Source organism: Trachypithecus francoisi, unplaced genomic scaffold (assembly GCF_009764315.1).
Source record: "Trachypithecus francoisi isolate TF-2019V2 unplaced genomic scaffold, Tfra_2.0 Contig01440, whole genome shotgun sequence".
Lineage (NCBI taxonomy): Eukaryota > Metazoa > Chordata > Mammalia > Primates > Cercopithecidae > Trachypithecus > Trachypithecus francoisi.
The window spans coordinates 18773245-18789566 of record NW_022681431.1 but is presented as its reverse complement, the minus strand read 5'-3'; the positions used below and the strand labels follow the sequence as shown (position 1 = coordinate 18789566).

Genomic DNA, 16322 nt, shown 5'->3' with positions numbered 1-16322 from the left:
CACCATTAACCAGTATTCCAACAACTTAGTCTCTTCAAATTGTATGTATTTCAAGGGTGCAAAAATTCTTTAAGTCTAATAGCTTCTCCTTTTCTTTAATTAGGAAATATGTTAATTTATTCAGATGATTTAAGTAAGCTTTGAGTAAACATGAACTTTTTTATATCAAGTATTTCAAAATAATACTAAGGCTTTGTCATAGACACACACTGACTTTCCTCTACTAGCACTATTAATTCTCCTTTAGGATTCAAATAACACCAATTAAACATCACTTATAAAACCATTTTAACTTCACTTTTCCAAAGCTGAATTTTTGCCCTGAATCCATAAATTCTGTCATATACCTTAACGTATTTTCCACACGATCACTGCATTTTTTAATAGAGTGAATTCAAGCACTCAAAATGTCAGTGAAGGATACCACTTTTTGAAGCCAATAACCACACTTCAACAAATCTGCAAAGTAAGAATCACTCACATGGAATAATTTAAATGTTTCCTTTTCGCTTATAAACCTTCCTTTGGACTGTCCACATAATCAGTAATAAAATAGCTCATCGCATTTCTTCACCTAAAGGTGAAAAGAAGGTACTATAGGAGCTTGGATTTAGTTAGGCTCACCATTTGAATTTTTAATGTAATTATTTAATGTGAAATTCCAAACCACAGGCAAGTTTTAATTTACAACTGCTTCTGCATGAATAAGACAACCTGTTACTTGGAATAAAGTTTTAGATTGAACTTAATGTAAAGCTTTTATATCTTCCTGTCATTACCTGTCCCAAACTTCCACTCTGTTTCCATAGTATCTTGTATGTTTCAAAGTATTCATTTATCTCTTCGAATATTTCATCCCCAGTTGGTTTGGCAACTTCTCTTTGCCAAGCAAATAATGTCTTCCAGTTCTTCAGGGATTCTATACAGTCTTCAAACTGAGAATCATTATAAAAGTTTATGAATTCATATCTGAAATGAATGCCTTTTTGATTAAATAATCTTCTGGATCAGTGTTGTGTTTATGTCATTCCACAAATCTTCAATGTATCTTCTAATAGAATAATTGAAAATGGCAGCTCTTCAATTTCCTTTGCCTCATTGGTCTCAAACATAGTGTTCCAAACAGGCAGGAAAAAAATAGCAGCCTCAGCAACCCAGCGAGGTACCTTGGATTCATTAATTGTGCAACCCTATAACTAGCTTCTTGAGCTCAATCTGATTATCATGTTTATCAACCTCATAATAATAAATTATGGCTAAATAATTAAGTATGGTACATCCATAAAACAACACTACACAATCATTAAAAATAACGTTCTTATAAATATTCAAGTGAAAAAAGCAAATTAAAAAATTAAGGAGCGGGAGCTCATGTGTGTAATCCCAGTACTTTGGGAGACCAAGACAGGCAGATGATTTGAAGTCAGGGGTTTGAGATCAGCCTGGGCATATGGCAAAACCCCATCTCTACTAAAAATACAAAAATTAGGGGGACATGATGGTGCATGCCTGTAATCCCAGTTACTTGGGAGGCTGAGGCACAAGAATCACTTAAGCCCAGGAGGCAGAGGTTGCATTGAGCTGAAATCTTGCCACTGCACTCCACCCTGGGCAACAGAACAAGACTGTCTCAAAAAGAAAATTAGACTCTAATTGTATAAACTAAATATGCATGTATGTTTGTGTGTAAGTCTGGACCAATGTATACCAAAACATTAGTGGTTATCTCACAATTGCAAATGGTTTTTCATATTCTTCTTTATACTTTTCTATATATTCTAACTTTTCTCTAAGAACATGCATTCCTTTTAACAACCAGGGGACAAAAGTATGTCAATAAAATGAAAAAGTAATTTTTTAATGAATAATCAAGGCTACATTTTTTCATACTATAGAACAAGGGCCAGCAAATTTTTTCTCTAAAGGGCTATATGGTAAATATTCTAGGCTTTATGGGCCAGATGATCTTTGTTAAAACTACTGAAGTTTGTCACTATAGCACAGAAGTCATAAACAATACTTAAGCATAACAACGTTACAATGAAATTTTACCTACAGACACTGAAAGCTGGATTTATTTAAATTTCATAAAATATTATTCTTCTTTTGACTTTTCAACTACTGAAAAATGTAGAAACCATTTAGTACGTAGCACAAAAACAAGCAGCAAGTCAAACATGATCCACTGGACACCTTACCAACTTCTACTACAGAACACAGATAAAATGCTCTAAAACTGACAGTTCAAGTCTGGCGTTATTAACAACCCAATGTAGTGATTTTTAATCTCCATAATGCATTCTAAAATATCAATAAGATATGAAACTTCTCGGTGAAGGCTTTCTGATAAATTAGTTGCAAAATGGTCCTCATGACAGCTAAATGAGTGGACCTACTCCATAAGGTTGGTAATATTAGTCAATTAAATGCTAAGAGATTATCTGTCAAAACTGTGAACTCTGTTTTGGAAGAAATTCATCTTAAGTGATTCTATTTGACAGCATTTAGATATTGGGACGAGTTGTCTGCTGAAGTCATTTCTAGTTCATGTCAATAGAAATCACGCCAACAAGATTTTAGTTACAACAAATTTAGAAAAATTAAGACCAATTACATTCCAAATTAGCTAAGAAAGCGTAGCTTTTTAATCACTTAACTTTTAAACCATACTGTACATCACTCTGATAAGAGTAGAAATTCACCTCAAAAGAATCGCATTTTCCACTCAGAATAGTGTCATCTTCTAGAAAATAGACAGATTTAATACCAGTCTCAAGAGGCCAGTCTCAAGACAAAGTTGGGTTTTGGTGGATGAACTCAGATATTTCTTTGTTCATAAAACCTCTAACTAGGAAAGGAAATTAATACCTACTGTTACCATGGTAACTGACTTCCCTAATTGCTTGAGGGCTAAACTGAATAAAGTATCCCACTCTTTTTGAAAAGCACTAAAAAAAAAAAAAAATTGTCAAGTTATATGACACATACAGATAATAATCTGAAGTTGAGGAAAAAATTATTAGTTAAATAATGCAATGCTTAACTCTGCTAGCCAGTTACAGGGTTTAATGTGGAAAAATTTCTACTTACTATTTAAAACAGTTCAATTCTATTTTATTCAAAATATGTAAAGGTTAATGTGATGAAATACACTGTTTTATAAATACTTATTACAATAAAAACGCAAGAATATTTACAATTACTCTGAAATTTGCTAACAAAATATTCTAAAAGAACAGGTGCAATACTTAAGTTATAATTTTTCACACTGGGCATGTATACAAATTTTACAAATATCCATTGAATTTCACAATGTTTCTCTGAGGAAGAAAGCTGTATCTACATCACTTTGTACAAAGGAAAACTAAGACTAGCTGATTTTGCAAAAGTTATGCAGACTGCTCTAGCATTGAAAATTATACTATGAAGCAGCAGGAAGTAGAGTGGAAAGAAGTCTGGACTGAAAGTCAGAAAACCTAGGTTGCAATGCTGCTTTGTGTCAAAAAAGAAAAAAAAAAAGTATCCAAAACTTAGACAGAGAGAGGGCAGTATGTCATTTCAATGTCATATAGGAGCACAAGCTCACCCAACGATTATGAGTATTTCATTAGGGGACATATCTTTATTTGACTGGTTATTTATTAATAATTTTAAAACTCAGACTCTAATATCCACATGTTAAATAATAAATTTTGGTCTCATAAAGGTGTAACTGAATCCTGTCGAGTAAAAAAGATAACCTCAAAGTCTATGGTTTTTATTGCCCTATAACACAGCTTTGTATCTAACCTAGCAATCTTATTCCCAACTTTTTCCTCCAAAGTCTATATTTATCTTTGCACCTCTCTGAACCAAAGCTGTCATCCTGCTGGTTCCCTCATTAATACGACACATATGACATGTGTTCTTTCTATATTTGTACAAGAATTATCTTTAGGCCGGGCGCGGTGGCTCAAGCCTGTAATCCCAGCACTTTGGGAGGCCGAGACGGGCGGATCACGAGGTCAGGAGATCGAGACCATGCTGGCTAACATGGTGAAACCCCGTCTCTACTAAAAAATACAAAAAACTAGCCGGGCGTGGTGGTGGGCGCCTGTAGTCCCAGCTACTCGGGAGGCTGAGGCAGGAGAATGGCGTGAACCTGGGAGGCGGAGCTTGCAGTGAGCTGAGATCCGGCCACTGCACTCCAGCCTGGGTGACAGCGAGACTCCATCTCAAAAAAAAAAAAAAAAAAAAAGAATTATCTTTAAAATATTTGGAAAATTCTGCTTTGATACTTGGTCACTTAGTATCCATGTGACCTTGGACAAGTCACTTTATTTTTCTAAATTTTCATTGCCTCATTTGTAAAATGAGATTATGTTCCCATTATTATATTACCTGTCTTATGATATCATATCATTCCTATATATTATAATATTTGCTTTCTTGACCACAAGATTAACGTAAAGATAGACAGCAATACACATAATGTCACTTCTTTTCAACTATAATTACACATGAGTTGGAATGATGACAGGACTAGTGATAGGTTTTTACTTCTATTGTACCTCATTCCCTATAGCATACTGGGATCCCGTTAGAGAGGTCAAGAATCTGTAGGTACAGATAAAAATAGCCAATCCATATGAATTAGATAAGATATATAAATTCACTGACAGCTAATTAAGCACTGAAGTACTTTATAGGTAGAATATTCTTTTAAATTACAAATTCAAACAAAGAAGAGAAAATGGATTCATTTATCCAATGCTTCTTTCTTTTTTTTTTTTTATTATACTTTAAGTTCTAGGGTACATGTGCATAATGTGCAGGTTTGTTACATATGTATACTTATACCATGTTGGTGTGCTGCACCCATCAACTCGTCAGCACCCATCAATTCATCATTTATATCACGTATAACTCCCCAGTGCAATCCTTCCCTCCTCCCCCCTCCCCATGATAGGCCCCAGTGTGTGATGTTCCCCTTCCCGAGTCCAAGTGATCTCATTGTTCAGTTCCCACCTATGAGTGAGAACATGCGGTGTTTGGTTTTCTCTTCTTGTGATAGTTTGCTAAGAATGATGGTTTCCAGCCGCATCCATGTCCCTACAAAGGACGCAAACGCATCCTTTTTTATGGCTGCATAGTATTCCATGGTGTATATGTGCCACATTTTCTTAATCCAGTCTGTCACAGATGGACATTTGGGTTGATTCCAAGTCTTTGCTATTGTGAATAGTGCCGCAATAAACATACGTGTGCATGTGTCTTTGTAGTAGAATAATTTATAATCCTTTGGGTATATACCCAGTAGTGGGATGGCTGGGTCATATGGTACATTTAGTTCTAGATCCTTCAGGAATTGCCATACTGTTTTCCATAATGGTTGAACTAGTTTACAATCCCACCAACAGTGTAAAAGTGTTCCTATTTCTCCACATCCTCTCCAACACCTGTTGTTTCCTGACTTCTTAATGATTGCCAATCTAACTGGTGTGAGATGGTATCTCATTGTGGTTTTGATTTGCATTTCTCTGATGGCGAGTGATGATGAGCATTTTTTCATGTGTCTGTTGGCTGTATGAATGTCTTCTTTTGAGAAATGTCTGTTCATATCCTTTGCCCACTTTTTGATGGGGTTGTTTGTTTTTTTCTTGTAAATTTGTTTGAGTTCTTTGTAGATTCTGGATATTAGCCCTCTGTCAGATGAGTAGGTTGCAAAAATTTTCTCCCATTCTGTAGGTTGCCTGTTCACTCTGATGGTAGTTTCTTTTGCTGTGCAGAAGCTCTTTAGTTTAATTAGATCCCATTTGTCAATTTTGGCTTTTGCTGCCATTGCTTTTGGTGTTTCAGATACGAAGTCCTTGCCCATGCCTATGTCCTGAATGGTACTACCTAGATTTTCTTCTAGGGTTTTTATGGTATTAGGTCTAACATTTAAGTCTCTAATCCATCTTGAATTAATCTTCATATAAGGGGTAAGGAAAGGATCCAGTTTCAGCTTTCTACTTATGGCTAGCCAATTTTCCCAGCACCATTTATTAAATAGGGAATCCTTTCCCCATTTCTTGTTTCTCTCAGGTTTGTCAAAGATCAGATGGCTGTAGATGTGTGGTATTATTTCTGAGGACTCTGTTCTGTCCCATTGGTCTATATCTCTGTTGTGGTACCAGTACCATGCTGTTTTGGTTACTGTAGCCTTGTAGTATAGTTTGAAGTCAGGTAGCGTGACTCCTCCAGCTTTGTCCTTTTGACTTAGGATTGTCTTGGCAATGCGGGCTCTTTTTTGGTTCCATATGAACTTTAAAGCAGTTTTTTCCAATTCTTTGAAGAAACTCATTGGTAGCTTGATGGGGATGGCATTGAATCTATAAATCACCTTGGGCAGTATGGCCATTTTCACGATATTGATTCTTCCTATCCATGAGCATGGTATGTTCTTCCATTTGTTTGTGTCCTCTTTGATTTCACTGAGCAGTGGTTTGTAGTTCTCCTTGAAGAGGTCCTTTACATCCCTTGTAAGTTGGATTCCTAGGTATTTTATCCAACCCCACAGAAATACAAACAACCATCAGAGAATACTATAAACGCCTCTACGCAAATCAACTAGAAAATCTAGAAGAAATGGATAATTTCCTGGACACTTACACTCTTCCAAGACTAAACCAGGAAGAAGTTGAATCCCTGAATAGACCAATAGCAGGCTCTGAAATTGAGGCAATAATTAATAGCCTACCAACCAAAAAAAGTCCAGGACCAGATGGATTCACAGCTGAATTCTACCAGAGGTACAAGGAGGAGCTGGTACCATTCCTTCTGAAACTATTCCAATCAACTGAAAAAGAGGGAATCCTCCCTAACTCATTTTATGAGGCCAACATCATCCTGATACCAAAGCCTGGCAGAGACACAACAAAAAAAGAAAATTTTAGACCAATATCCCTGATGAACATCGATGCAAAAATCCTCAATAAAATACTGGCAAACCGGATTCAGCAGCACATCAAAAAGCTTATCCACCATGATCAAGTGGGCTTCATCCCTGGGATGCAAGGCTGGTTCAACATTCGCAAATCAATAAATGTAATCCAGCATATAAACAGAACCAAAGACAAGAACCACATGATTATCTCAATAGATGCAGAAAAGGCTTTTGACAAAATTCAACAGCCCTTCATGCTAAAAACGCTCAATAAATTCGGTATTGATGGAACGTACCTCAAAATAATAAGAGCTATTTATAACAAACCCACAGCTAATATCATACTGAATGGGCAAAAACTGGAAAAATTCCCTTTGAAAACTGGCACAAGACAGGGACGCCCTCTCTCACCACTCCTATTCAACATAGTCTTGGAAGTTCTGGCTAGGGCAATCAGGCAAGAGAAAGAAATCAAGGGTATCCAGTTAGGAAAAGAAGAAGTCAAATTGTCCCTGTTTGCAGATGACATGATTGTATATTTAGAAAACCCCATTGTCTCAGCCCAAAATCTCCTTAAGCTGATAAGCAACTTCAGCAAAGTCTCAGGATACAAAATTAATGTGCAAAAATCACAAGCATTCTTATACACCAGTAACAGACAAGCAGAGAGCCAAATCAGGAATGAACTTCCATTCACAATTACTTCAAAGACAATGCTTCTTTCTTACCCATTGGACCTCACTCAAAAAAAGTATTGAATTTCGAAACACATCTCTTTTTTTTTTTTTTTTTGAGACAGAGTCTAGCTCTGTTATTCAATCATAGTTCACTGCAGCCTCAACCTCCCCAGGCTTAAGCAGTCCTCCCACCCAAGCCTCCCAAGTAGCAGGGACTACAGGACTACAGGCATATGCCACCATGCCCAGCTAATTTTTATATTTTTTGTAGAAATGGAGTTTCACCATGTTGCCCAGGCTGGTCTTGAACTCCTGGCCTCAAGCAATCCTCCCTACCTCAGCCTCCCAATGTGCTGAGATTACAGGCGTGAGCTACCGTGCTGGGCCTCTTTTCTTTCTCTTTAACTATACTGCACAAACTATATTTAGGAGGTTTCCAACTATAGTCTGACAACAGAAATTCATATACTCATCTAACTTTTCATGTGTGTGGAAAAGAATATTAAAAAGAGATTTCAAGGATAAGTTACAAGATTGGATTAATAAGTGTTTTCCAAATATTCTGACACAGAAAGATTACAAAACCAAAGCAGCTTAAGTACTCCAGCAACTCAGTTTGGTGGTCAACACCCTAATTTTGATTAGAATCTTTCGGCTTCACCAACACAATTACGTTATTTTTACTGAGAAGCAGCTTCTAGTCAAAAAAGCCTTTCATTTTTAACAAAAAACTCAATAAACTTTTAAAAAATTCTGGGCTTGATTTCTTTTATTATGTTACATATTTTCTGAAAATGTAACCTTGCACATTGAGTTTTTATACTTACCTATATACTAGTAACTAATTTATACATATATATACCCACACATGCATATATACACACACACAGACTGTGTATCTAGATACATAAACATGTAAATAATCTATAGTTTATTGCAGAAGATATCATTTATAAGGTATTCTCCTGTATGGTTTTTGAGAATTTCTTTCACTTTTCTATGAACCAAAAGGAAGAAGAGGTAGAGGAAAACAGAGAAAAACTAAAGAATGCATGCCAAAGCCCTCATTAAATTCTCTAAAGAAGCTTTCAAGGCTTTCATGAATCTACTACTACATTTCTGCTCATCTTAATTTCCCTCCAAACAGCCCAAGCAAGCAAACCAGAAAAGCTAAGTAAAACCACCCATTCATATCTTGGTTAACCATAGTAAGACGGTGTAATTTTTAAAAGTAGTAGAATGATTTTTGAGAGACCTGTTTCTGTATAAGTATCTAACAATTTTTCCTAACTGTCAAATATTATATAAAGCACAATTTTGTACTAATAAAACCAAGTGAAATAAACTGTAAATGGAATCAAACAAATAAACACAATAAAACGCCATTAATTTTAGTTAGCAACAAGGGTAAAGGATAAAAGCCACGTTCTTTGCTGTGTCATAGTGCGAAGCCGCACTGCCCATAAACCAGGAACATCACTTGACCTGAATTGAATCCATGGCATAGCGAAGTGCTGTATAACTGGATTTCACTATCCAACTGAATAATTCATTATTTTTAATGAATTTCCTCTGTTCTCTAAGTTGCTATAGCCAGTCAGCTGAAATCAACCATTATAAACTGGGAAACTGCAGAGAAAGTTTTCAAGTAAGTCAATTTAAAAACTTGCTTAGGCTGTCTATTTTTCCTTTTATATTTATTACTGTTACTTTGTACGGCCTGAGATAAAATTTTATAGGACTCATTAGTAAGTGGATGTTGACAGTTGCCTTGCCAGCATCGGTTCCACCCTGGACCCTTTCTACAGTGTCTATAAATTTCATTCAGGTAAAGATCAGTTACCCACAAAGCCAATGTTCAATATGTTTTAAGGAAGGTGTCCCACTCCCAGCCCACAGTAGAGCCAGTGGTCTAAAGGTAATCCAATTCCTCTTGCTGCAATGATGATTCGGAAACTCAGCCCTGGCTGAATGTAGTGGTACGTGCCAGTAATCTCAGCACTTTGGGAGGCTGAGGCAGGAGGATGGCTTGAGTCTAGGAGTTCAAGATCAACCTGGGCAACATGGCGAACCCTGCCTCTACAGAAAGTACAAAAATGAGCCAGGTGTGATGGCACACATCTGTAGTCCCAGCTACTTGAGAGATTGAGGTGGGAGGATCAGTTGAGGCCAGGGGTTCAAGGCTGCAGTGAGCCATGATCGCGCCACTGCACTACAGCCTAGGTGAGAGTGAGACCTTGTCTCAAAAAAAAAAGAAAAAAAAATCAGCATTGCCAAGTAGAAAGAGAAATGTATAAATTTTACAGTAAGACCAATTTGAGTATAGAAGGAAGAGAGAAAGGTAAAAGTGGAGACTGGGTAAAAAAGAAACTGGAAAATTAACACACAATTCTGTTAAGCAGTCATAAATTTACCTAATGCAAATCTTCCATAGTAAGTTCAAATATAGTCTCTTCGGACAGGATAAGTTTATGCAATATGAATAAGAAGAAAAATCAGCAATTTTGTGATTGTGCAATTCCTGGAAGGAAAAAAGTTATCCTCCAGTCTAACTATTTTTCTACTGTACTTCAGAGACTCCGTTTTATGAATGAACAGCAAAAGCAAGTCAGGTACCAATAGGTGATGTCTCCTGCTTCACATCAGAACTTCCAGGAGGAGCTACAAAGCTTTGATATTTTTTTCTGATGGGTTCTATTATTCTTACTACAGACTACGAAGATCTCATACCTCTATCTTCTTGGTTTCAAAGACAGCTAAAGAGAAGGTGAATTTCTGCCCTCTGCTGAGGAGCTAGCCTAAAACACTAACAGTAGAAGAGATCAGAAAAATGCAGACATAAGAACAACAGAGTCAGAAAGAAACAGACACTTGAAGTAGGCTCAGGAGGGAAGGTCATTGTTCTCCTTTATCTGGAGAACATTAAATTATTCTAATTTCTTATTTCCCCATGAAGAAACTGTTCGAAAGCCATCCTCTTTCTTAATCCTCCCTCATATTAAGCATTTTATCAAAGGAAAGAAAAAAACCACCTTTAAAAGAGTCTGATTGCTATCACTAACCAGCTTTTACAAAAGATAAGCCTAATTTTTATCAAAGTTCCAAAGTCTCCTAAAATAAATAATTTTTTCACAGTATCTCTTTGAGGACAGGTAATTTTATCTATTTGTTTAACAGGAGCAAATAAGGTAACCAGATTCAAAATAAGGATACTCAAATGATTTTTATCCTAAGATAAATTATTATCCTATCTCATTTTTATATGAGAGACAGAATTGAATACAATTATATCCAAGTCCAAATTATACAATTATATCCAAAATTGATATCCAAAATCAGTAACAGCAAAAATGACAACCTACCTGGGAATAAACCTAACATAAAATATATAAGATCCATTTTGAAGACAACTAGCAAATTTTATTAAGACAGTTAAGAAAGGACTGGATAAGACACACTGAGTTCCTGCATAGCCAGACCCAAAACTGTAAATATATTAATTGAATCAATACACTCAAGAAGCAATACCAAGAAAAAATGTCAGCAGAATTTTTCATCGAACCACATGAGTTTACATTAAAGTTCACTGGGAAGAGAAAATACTCAAGAGCAGCAAATTTTTTTTGGAAAAACAAGACCAACAAGGGAAAATTCACCCTACTAAATATGAAACTTTTAAAACTACAGTAATTAAAATAGTGTGTGCCAGGCGAGGTGGCTCACACCTGTAATCCCAGCACTTTCGGAGGCTGAGGCGGGCGGATCACCCGAGGTCAGGAGTTCGAGACCAGCCTGGCCAACATGGTGAAAACCCGTCTCTATTAAAAATACAAAAATTAGTCAGGCATGGTAGCGGGTGCTGTAATCCCAACTACTAGGGAGGCTGAGGCAGGAGAACTGCTTGAACCTGGGAGGCAGAGGTTGCTGTGAGCAGAGGTCACACCATTGCACTCCAGCCTGGGCAATAAGAGCAAGACTCCCAGTTTAAAAAAAAAAAAAATTAGTGTGGAATTAGTGTAAAAATACAAAAACAGATCAGAACATAACATGTCTAATGCCATACAGAGAAAACCTTGAAGACTTCAGAGACTATGGAAGGTGGTGAATATGTTAATTTGTTTGACTATAGGAATTGTTTCACTATGTATACATGTATCAAAACATCATGTTGTACACCTTAAATACATACAATAAATAAAACTTGCCATGTTCAGAAATAGATCCATGTGAATATGGAAATCTGACATATGATGAAGGAGGCAGGTCTTGTCTTTGAGAAAGAACAAGTTATTCAATAAATGAGGCCAAAAAACTGGTTATAATTTTGATATATCATTATCAGCAAAAATGTAAAAGACTGACCATATGCAGTAATCACAAGAGAGAAGAAACTGGCATCACCATTTTGAAAGATGTTTCATAGAAGGCATCAAAATTTTAAATTTGCATAACCTTCAAGTTAGTAATTACATCTATCCTATGGAAATATTTGCAAATATATATAAAGATGTACATAAAGGACGTTCATTACATCCCTTTGTAAAAGCAAAAACACGGAAAGCAGTTATAGGGTAAATTAATGGGTAAATAAACAATGACACATCCATAATATGGCACATACTAAGCTGCCAGTAGAAGAATAAAATAGAACTATACGTATTAAGATCATTCTCTAAGATAAATGCTAAGTAAAACAGAGGGAAAAGGAAGTGTCAGTGGTAGTTTAAATTTTAAAATAGAAAATGAAATTGGCCGGGCACAGCGGCTCACACTGTAATCCCGGAACTTTGGGAGGCCGAGGCGGGCGGATCACGAAGTCAGGAGTTTGAGATCAGCCTGATCAACATGGTAAAATCCCATCTCTACTAAAAATACAAAAATAAGCAGAGCGTGGTGGCACGCGCCTGTAATCCCAGCTACTCAGGAGGCTGAGGCAGGAGAATTGTTTGAACCCAGGAGGTGGAAGTTGCAGTGAGCTGAAAACATGCCACTGCACTCCAGCCTGGGTGACAGAGTGAGACTCCATCTCAACGTTTCCAAAAAAAAAAAAAAAAAAAAGAAAATGAAATTCTATGTATATATAAATGCAAAGAACAATCCAGGAGGACCCTCATACAGGGTAAGTTTACATAACACAAACAAGAAGAAAAATCAGATATTTTGTAATTATGGATTTCCTGGAAGGAAAAAAGTTATCTTATAGTCTAATTATTTTTCTACTGTACTTCAATGACTCAGTTTTATGAATGAACAGCAAAAGCAGGTCAGGTACCAATTAATAGGGGCCCCTACTGGTAAGTGAATGGGATTGAGGTCAGGTATATGAAGGAGGAGTTTCAATACTCTATAATTTCTCAGTAAGCAGGATCCCCCCTCCCCCACTTCCTGTCTACATCTTTCTTGCTACCTGAGAGTACTACAAAGGGCTTCTGTAAGTAATAAAGTAAATAACAGTCTATATTTTTTCAAATCGGAGTCCTGAGGTTAAACATACCTCATGGTTTTAGTAAAGTCAAGCATAGGAAGAGGAAAAAGAGGCTGATTACCTCAACACTAAGAAAGAAGATGATAACGATCCATTGTGTACAATAAATAAATTTCAATAGCATCCTAATCTCCATTCAGCCCTCCTCACCCTATCCCAAAATGTATAACAGCAAAGTTTTATGGATGGAATTGACCTCATCACCAAGACTAGAAGTGAAATCCAAGTGTCTTAAGGCCAATAGGAAAATCCAATTCCCCTTGCTATACAACGGATTCAAGGATAGGAGCTATGACCCAGGTCTCAGCTCTCTAACCTCCATCTCCTGGCCATAATTATTGGTTCCAAGGCAATTCAAGTGCAACAAAGCAAAGGACTCTCCTTCTCTGGTGAGGGAAAAGGTGCTTTTGCTCTTGTTAGATGTAGTCATGGTTGGTGCAAGTAGCCATCTTACAAGCATACAAGAAACCACCCTGAAGGTGGTTTCATAGAAGAGGGCCAAGAATAAGGCCAAAAATTGGTAGATTCCTGAGTGAACTTGCCTGAAGTCCACTCTACCTCAGATGTCTCCATTAAATAGACCAATAAATAACCTTTTATTGCTGAAGTCAGTTTGACTTTGGTTATTCCATTATTTGCAACTGAAGCCACCCTTGTTGACAGGATGGGATAATTAAAATGTAATACCACTTCTTGATCTGATTTTTTGAAGATTATATAGAATTCCGTTTTCTTTATCTATTGTAATCTATTTAACAATTCCCTACTGATGACAATTAGCTTGCTTGTGAATTTCACCAAAAATAATGTTCAATGAATACCCTTGTGGATATGTGGGTATTGTTAGGCATTCCTATTATTGCTATAGGATAGATTCCTAGATAAGAAATTACTAGGTCATAGAGTACTTCTCTGCTTACCTTCTCACCAATAAATTATTCACAATAGTATGCTAACCCCAAAAGGTAAAACTAGACAAAGCAGCAGCCCACACAGAAAGCCAAGAGAAACCTCCACAGTAGCAGGGTTAAACTAAACCACTGGTGAAGGATTTCAATCTGACAACTATGAAAAGGCGCTTTAAGGCACCTACTACTCCTACAAGAAGAATCTGATCAAAGAATAGAAGTCCATGAAGGGTTGACTATTAGTTACAATATAACCACATGTAACTCAACACCTAACTTTGTGGTGTTAGATATAAATCAAATTGATGGTATTTGAGTTGAGTGTTAATGGACCACCATCATCACCATGACCATCACCATCAAAACTATAGCCATTGATATCTACATCCTACCCTTTCCCCACTCCTTGTCTAGTAGATCACAATCTTTGATGTATAATATCCAAGGGAGATAGTGCCTCCCAGTCTTCTGACCAGCTCTCCTCCAGTGATCTCATCTGTATCCTGCTCCACCTATTTATTCCTACAAAGATACTATGTTATTACCAACGACTAAATGCTTCCATAATCTCAATTCCATATATCCCACTCTCCAACCAACACCTTCTGTTTTTCAAGTTCATTCCCTCTAGAAACTCAATTCCAACAATCTTTTGACCTAACTGGGACCTTTAAGGGTCCTGCTACCATATCATTGTCCTCACCCACTTGGGCAGTCCTTAATTCTCTTCTCAACCAGTTTAAATTCCAAGTTAATAGCTACTTCCTTGCATACTCCCTCAAATTCATTGCCCTTCTGGCTTTATCACTATCTCCTGGCAAAACTCTAATCCTGAATAAAAAGAACTCTTTACCTACTCTGCCTGTACCTATGCAGCTGAATGAATGTAGCAGGTGAAAAACACAATCATTTTGACTGGTCTCACCTTAAATTTGTGACCACCAGCCCCAGGTGGACCCTTAGTGCTTCCTAGCAATCCTACAACTTTTCCCTAATCTATTTACTATCCTCCCCTCTTAAGACTATTTTATACCTTCTCCTCTCCACTTAAACTTCGTATCTCCTCCACCGATCATCACTCTTAGCTAATGATCTTGCTTCTGGTTTCATTAGAACCAATCAAAAATGAATTTCCACAAGCTCTTACCCTGAAATCTATTCACATAATTATATCTGTACCCACATACTCTACTGTGGTGGTTAATTTTATGTGTCAATTTGAGTGGGCCATGGGGTGCCCAGATATTTGGTTAAACATTATTCTGGGTGTGTCTGTGAGGGTGTTTCTAGGTGAGACTAACATTTGATTCAGTAGACTGAGTAAAGCAGATTGCTCTCCCTAATGTGGGTGGGCCTTCGATTTGTTGAAGGCCTGAATAAATAAAAAGGCTAAGTATGGGAAGATTTGCTCCCTCTGCCTGTCTTTGAGCTACGACATTGGTCTTCTCCTTCAGACTTGGACTCAGACTGGAACTTACACCATAGGCTCCCTGGTTCTCAGACCTTCACAATTGGACTGGAATTATACCATTAGCTCCCATGGGTATATCTCCTGGCAGATCTTAAGACTTTTATAATCTCTTTATAGATACAGAGACAGAGATACAGATAGAGATGGACACAGAGATATAAAGATCTCCTATTGGTTCTGTTTCTCAGGAGAACCCTAATAGATCTACCTTTTCTTATGTAACTATGGATGAACTATCTGTACTCCTACATCCAACCTCTCCATGTGTGCAAACCTCTCATCTACTCAAAGACATTTTCCCATCTCCTATATCATCAACTTTTTCCTCTCTACTAGTCTGCCAGAAAATACCCATCAACATACATGTAATTTTTCCCAACCAAAAAAAAAAGAAAAAAGAAAAAAAAAAACTCAACTTTTGGCTAGCTGCTCCATTATTATTCTCCCTATTGTAGGAAAACTACTCAAAAGAGTCATCTACACTAGCATCTCTGTTTCCACTCCTCTAATCCTCTCCTAAACCCACTGTAACCACTCCGCTCCACTAAAAGGGCTCATGTCAAGGTTTCCAATGACTTTTATGTTGTCAAATCCTATAGCCAATTGTCAACTCTCACCTGAGTCAATGCACCAGCAGTGACACAATTAATCACACCCATCTTCTTGAAATACTTTACCAGGCTTCTGTGATAATTCTTGAGTCTCCATCTATATCAGTAACAACCCCTTTTCCGTATACTCTGCTTGCTGCTCCTTCTTACCTCCCTAATCTCTAAACATCACAGCATTCCAGGATACAAGTCACAGACCTGTTCTCTTCTCCCTCTGCACTCACTCCCTTAGAGAGCACAGTCAGTCTGCTAGCTTTTAAATT

At 37.0% G+C, this 16322-nt stretch overlaps 1 protein-coding gene across 8 annotated transcripts in view; it reads right to left on the bottom strand.

Annotated features, from left to right (window-relative positions):
- Window positions 1-16322, bottom strand: part of WRN (WRN RecQ like helicase) — a 144096-nt gene that overhangs the window by 121017 nt on the left and 6757 nt on the right. The window contains exon 2 of one of the 8 annotated variants that reach the window (XM_033230379.1): window positions 780-935. The exons of the other annotated variants lie outside the window; for them this stretch is intronic. The gene's annotated coding sequence lies outside the window, so the exon portion shown is untranslated. The remainder of the gene's footprint in view (window positions 1-779; window positions 936-16322) is intronic. 8 annotated transcript variants of the gene reach the window in all.